Source organism: Lepidothrix coronata, unplaced genomic scaffold, assembly GCF_001604755.1.
Source record: "Lepidothrix coronata isolate B3197 unplaced genomic scaffold, Lepidothrix_coronata-1.0 Scaffold314, whole genome shotgun sequence".
In the NCBI taxonomy this organism is placed as follows: Eukaryota; Metazoa; Chordata; class Aves; order Passeriformes; family Pipridae; genus Lepidothrix; species Lepidothrix coronata.
The window spans coordinates 154,742-159,868 of record NW_016690494.1 but is presented as its reverse complement, the minus strand read 5'-3'; the positions used below and the strand labels follow the sequence as shown (position 1 = coordinate 159,868).

The following is a 5,127-nucleotide window of genomic DNA, read 5'->3' as shown; positions in this document are numbered from 1 at the left end:
TTCTCAATTATGGGTTCGACCCCTTTCCTGTCTTCTAATCTCAGGGGATACTGCTTCCTTACTACTGGTCTTGCTCCAGGTATAAGTTCGATAACAATAGGTGTTGCCTGTCTTGATTTCCCAGGTACATCAGTAGCCCATACCAACGGGTATGCCTCACTCATAATCTGTTCAATACTCCGACTTTCAGGTTTCGGCTCTATGTAACTGATCGTCAAGCTTAAGGCTGTAATCAGTTGTTCTTCATTTACCTGGAATTCCAGTTTGTCTTTGTTGAATTTTATTACAGCTCCTAAATTTTCCAATAAATCTCTACCCAGTAGAGGTTTTGGAGAATTTGGTAAGTACAGAAACTGATGGATCCCCATTTGTTTTCCAATTTTGTATTTAATAGGTTTTAGGAAATAAGCTTTTTCTGGTTGGCCTGTTGCTCCCACAACTTGTACAAATTCATCGCTTTTGGGTACCAATTCTTGATTTAAAACCGAAAATGTTGCCCCTGTGTCTATCAGAAAATCTAATTCTTTTTCACCTTCCCCTAGCTCCATTTTAACCAGTGGGTCTGCTAGGGAACGACTCACCGGTCCCCTTCAGTCACTGCTCCGATGTGCAACAGCAGTGTTTGCAAGCCTTTCTCCGAGCTGGGGGCAGTCTCGTCTCCAATGGCCTAACTGAAAGCAATTGGAACATTGATCTGGTCTTACCCTGATGGGTTGGGGTCTGAATCTTCTCCTCCTTCTCATAGGGCAACCACGACCCCTACCCCTAACATTTGTGTCTGGGAATTTTGTGTTTTGGGCTGCCACTGCTATTGCTACGATCCGAGCAACTCTTTTATCTTCTCTCTTTTTCTCTTCCTTTTTTCTATTGTTGTAACTTTCTAAGCTTCATTCATTACTATCTCTGAATTTTCATCTGCAGGATGCTGGACTTTTGCAGCTTCTTTCTAATATCATCAATAACGCTAGTAATTGTTGTTTGCCTGCTTTTGATGCAGGATCTAAGGGTATATATTTTCTCATGGCAGCTCTAAGTCTGTCTAAGAATTCAGAAGGCATCTCATCTTGCCCTTGTCTAACATTATAAAGAGCTGCCCAGTTAATTATTTTTGCTTTCTCTCCCTCCTCGTCTTTGGTTTTCCATTCAGCAGTCCTAGTATAATATGAATAGCCAATCCCTTCCTCCTGATCGTTCTCTAAACTTTCGGTATCTATTCTATCTTTATGCTTTCTGTCTTCTTTTCTTTCATCTCTTCCTGGTTTCTGAGGGTTACTTTCTTCCTTATCTCTTTCTAACTTTTGCAGGCTACTTTCTATTCTATTTCTTTCTGATTCTGGCAAACTACTTTCCTTTTCGTCCCTTTCTGACTTCTGCGAGGTGCTCTCTTTCTCTTCCCTTCCTGATTCCAGTAGGCTGCTTTCTTTACCTTGCTGGCCTCTCATTATTATTATAGAGGCCTAATTATACACTTATCTGGGATTTTTTTTTTTTTTTTTTTTTTTTTTTTTTTTTTTTTTTTTTTTTTTTTTTTTTTTTTTTTTTTTTTTTTTTTTTTTTTTTTTTTTTTTTTTTTTTTTTTTTTTTTTCAATCTGTCCCACTGCGTCATACACAAAATATCTATCTATAATGTACTAGTTACTGCTGACAAATGTTAATCTTTCAAGGACAGATTCTCCCTGGACCTTTCAATTATTTGAGCATCAGTAATATACCAGCTGATCCAGGAGTCGTGTTCCTGAACTAGTTTCCAGTTGCAAATATTCTAAATCACTAGGGGTTGTACTCTAGTTCGTCTCTTCTCTAAATTGATTGTCCGATAAATTTTTTTTACATTATTATAGCAAGCTTACACTTTTCTTAATTTATTTCACTGTCTCACGGTATTTCTTACTTTGTCCCAACACTTCATGTACGCAATTTCCAGTCGCTTCGTCCGTTTCTGGCCTGGCTCCTCGCGGAGAACAGGAACCGCAGAGCAGGACTCCCCACTCGCTCCGCAGCAGAGCCGCGTCTCAATCACACTCGCACACACACTTACACACTTGATATAGGAGAACTTTCCTACCTTCTGGTTTCTATCTGAGCAGTCTGCGTTACCAAGCAAGGTTGCAAAACGGCGCCGCAGACCGTGAAATATGGCTTTGCTGTCGGCTGTCCAATCTATGTTACCACAAACTCACAGGGTGTTGCTGCAAACTATAAAACACACTTCTTACAGAAAATGCAACCAAGATGTTACAAATACCTGTCTATGAGTGTGGCAGCAATAAAATCTCACCCACTTAGTTTCTGCCAAATCTTGATTTGACCAACAGCGTATACAGTGGAAGGTAAGGGTACGATTGAGCGCTATTTCTTGTGTTCCTCTTGGACCCAAAATATATTTACCACAATTGTTACACAAAGCTCTAACATACAGTGAACAATAACAGAAAGGACAGATTTTAATCCTAGGATTTATACGTGCCGGCAAAAGCTTGTTCACTTTTATAGAACTGAGATTGCAATCATTTCCCATATAGAGTTAAAAAGACGTCTCAAGGACTATACTGTATATGAAAACACAACATCTAATTTTTCAATAGACAAACAAACAGCTGCAAACAATGAAAACCGTAAATGAGACTCTTTCGGTACCGAAATAGCTTATTTTAGTTTCGTTTTACTCATTAACAAAAACCAGAACAGTTTGCAAGAGAAACCGCATTCCAAGAATTCTTTGCTAGTACAAGGAGCTTTTCTGGGTCCTAAAGCTCCTAGAAACTCTCAAGCAGCCTCGGAAGAATTAAAAATGGTTAACTTTCTGAGTCGAGCACAGTTTCCAATGCATTACCAGACAATATCTTACACAAAACAAACAAACAAACAAAGAATGATCAGGGTAAATTAGAGCAAGAACATTTGCAAACAGGACACAGAAACATAAAGGGTGAACACAGCATTACAAAGAAAAGACAATTTTACACTGCAGTGTCGGGACTCTAACCCGTTTAGGGACTCTAACCCTTTCTTGGCAGGACTCTAACCTGCTATCTGTGCAGGACTCTAACCTGCTATCTGTGCAGGACTCTAACCTGCAACTTTCAATACCTGGGACTCTAACCCAGTTTTTAGGGCTAATGCTGAGGCGTCCCTCAGCTCCCTTTTGGGCGATAGCGTCCTATCCCCACCAACTTAATTACTTTCCTTTATAAACTGCAGTTCAAAACATAAATACCTCTTAATTTGAAGCAAGAGGTTCTTGTCCACCGTTGNATTAAACGTTCAGATTAGAGCAAGGAAACAGGAGAAAAGCTGCTTCAGATCAGCCTGGTTAGAGGAAGGAAATAAACTTGAATTTCTGTAAACTTTCATGATGCCCAGAGTGTTCTGAAGTGTTTTTGTTTTGCTTATTTTGAAAATTCTTCTGAATATACCTTTGTATCTTAACCTGTAAGGTTGGGGGTTTTTTTCAGTTTTAATATTTCTCTGATAGATGAAAGCTGTGAGCTTTACAAAATAAAAAGTCAGTTTGAGAAAGTTGTTTTTCTGTATCCCTGAACAACGTTTCTGAAAAATATAGCAAATTTATTTACAGTTTCTGCAAGTAGAACTAGAAAATTCTGACTGGATGTTTCAGTTATGCTATAGGTATTTGTTCTCTAGCTGTATGTGCTTTAGAGATTCAGGTATCAAAAGTCAGGTACATACTTGGGCTTCTGGCAACTTTGTGGTGGTATATCTAGAAAGTAACCTATTTTTTTAACCGTTTCATTACTAAAGGTCATTTTGTTCAGTAGAGTACCAAATCAAAAATGGAGCAGTGCAATGCTAGACATGGGAAAAATATAAAATAACAGATGATTTGCGTCTCAAATTTCATTGTGCTTCCAATTAAAGTAGACACTATTGAGGGCCTTACTGTACTGGGAAAATATCTAATGTTTGCGACTTCAGAATATTTTTTTTACTAATGGAACCAGCCTCAGTTTTCACCAGTATTCCTTGTCCATATTTAACTGCTGCATCCAAAAATAATACAGTCTGTTTTCTCACTGTGTTATGTCATTCACTCATCCATTTGCTTCTTAGAGGACATAGCACAAGTATCCTGCTTGTTTGGGTTGAGACTGTTTCAGTTTGGTTTGTTTGCTTTTTGTTCTTTTTGTTTGTTTGGTTGGTTGGTTTTTTGTTGTTGTTGTTTGTTTGGGGTTTTTGTTTGGTTTTGGTTTGGTTTGGTTTTTTGTTTGTGTTTTGGGTTTGGGGTTTTGTTTGTGGTTTTTTTTGTTTGTTTTTGGTTTTTTTTTCTAGTTGGGTTTTGGTTTTTTGTTTTGTTTTTCTAAGTGCCAGATTCTCCGTGATCCTTGTGTCACTTCTGAGTCACTTGGAAATGGTTGGACTAACAGAATAAACCGTATGTATGGTTAAATTCTCATTGTGTTTAGCAGTGGTCTTGGTAATGGCTAGGTCTTTCTTAGTAAATTCATACAGGACTATATAGCTCAAGAACAACAGCATATTTTAAATTAATTTCAATATCAAGTTAGGCTTTTTCATTACTTCTTTTTTACCTATCTCTCAATGGCAGAGACTATTTTAAATACTGTTTTAAGGTTGTGCAGTTACACTTTGGAACTGCATTATATCAAATAAAGTTTTGACTAGTTATAACCCAAAGCATCACAAATGTTTACACTTAATTCTATGAAGAAAAAGGAAAAAAACCATAAATTATTACATGAATTTATATTAATACTTTGTTCCTGGATAGGACTTTTTCTTTGAAATTAATGAATATGTTATTTCTCTTTCTTGTTGATTTGAAGTTTTCAAAATTCCAGATAAATACAGTACATATTTATATGAGGTGAAAAGATGGATACTTTTTGAATCTTTGTGATAACTCTCTTTTGAGATTTTCTCAGATATTAGTATTGAGAGCTTGCATTTATTTTGAAGCTCACTTAACATTTATTTTCACATTTTATACAATTTATATAAATAGGACCTGCATAAGGTCCCTCATTTCATATTCATGCTCAAAAACTCACTGTGGAAAAGGGTCTAGCTTTGGTTACAGATAGGTTACAAACTCCAAAATAATGCCAGTGAAATAAATGTGTAATGTTGGTAGCAGTCATATGTAG

At 36.9% G+C, this 5,127-nt stretch overlaps 1 long non-coding RNA gene across 1 annotated transcript; it reads right to left on the bottom strand.

Annotated features, from left to right (window-relative positions):
* Nucleotides 1–1,586: 1,586 nt before the first annotated feature.
* LOC108508788 lies at nucleotides 1,587–3,255 on the bottom strand. Its single transcript, XR_001878507.1, has 2 exons — nucleotides 3,219–3,255; nucleotides 1,587–2,197 (listed from the first exon to the last, which is right to left on the bottom strand). It is a non-coding gene; the product is annotated as an uncharacterized LOC108508788 (long non-coding RNA).
* Nucleotides 3,256–5,127: the final 1,872 nt, after the last annotated feature.